Raw genomic sequence first — 1217 nt, 5'->3', positions numbered from 1 at the left:
CAAATAATTAATGTGCAAAAAATTCTCTGAGACAAAACTGTGACATAAATATAGACACTACCAAAAGAACACCGTAGGTGGAAACCAAACAAACACATTAGCTTAAGCTCCACTTCGTAGGCCATCATCTTTTGCTGCTACATGATTATTTATCACCTTTAAATTTTAAATATCATTAAAAAATCATATATTACGTCAATCTTTCATAAGTGTGTTTGGAGGCGGACTCGAATGCTACCAACTGAACACTAAATAGAGTGTTATAATTATTATATGCTGCTAAAAATAATAGCTTTCATTTCGAATGATAAATAATACGGCCTTACGCAGTAAACACTTCTTATTCTTCTTTAACTAATTCTGTTTCTTTCTAAGAGCGAAGAGTGCGTGTTTTTTTTAAAGCAATGTATGAACCATAATACCAATTGTACGCGATATTTATTATGGATAATTTTATTACCTGTTAGTCTTTTTTAAAGATTTGGTTTAAGTGTTGACAACATTGGGTACTTCTATGGCGTAAATATAGTGAATAAGATATAACAGCAGTTCTGGAAAAAATACATTGCTGCTTTGAAATGTAGTTGAAACAATGACCTTAATCAAAATACTGCTGCAAAGACATTAGTAGAATAAACAATTTGCTTAAAAGCAAATTATTTAAGACCAATATACTTCCTAAATGTTTTTAAATAGAAGCTTCATTACAGTTATGCTTCATATCTGTTATTCATATTTCAGTTCTCTGATTGAATGAAAATTCCAACAATTTGAAGCAAGTGAGGAAACCACTGTGCTAGACTCATGCGCCTGCAAAAGAAACTAGTTGTCTTGTTTCCCCAGCACGTTATATCCTGCAAAAGAAGAGATAGCTTTAGTTTATGGTGTAAAACGGGGCGGTAACAATTTACAAAGCTATGTCTCGTTTACACCCTTCTTTGTTCTTTGTGGGTATTTTATGTGCGTTGTCTCAAACACACTTATGCTAACGAGACCATTTCACATCTCTTTTTCACAAATTTGTATACGCATACAAAGAAAAATACGCTTTGTTCGGCTGCTGAACATGTGGAATCGACGAAGATGGTATGCTGGTATACCTTCGTCGAGCAATGCGAGTAAATGAAACGGATAAGCTGCTATAGGAAGAGACAACCACAGTTGGTTTGTCGAAGTACCCTCGGCACTCAGTCATTTCTAACCTATAACAAGGAAAT

This window comes from Anopheles merus, chromosome 2R (genome assembly GCF_017562075.2).
Source record: "Anopheles merus strain MAF chromosome 2R, AmerM5.1, whole genome shotgun sequence".
NCBI lineage: Eukaryota > Metazoa > Arthropoda > Insecta > Diptera > Culicidae > Anopheles > Anopheles merus.
Note: the sequence above shows the minus strand (reverse complement) of the source record.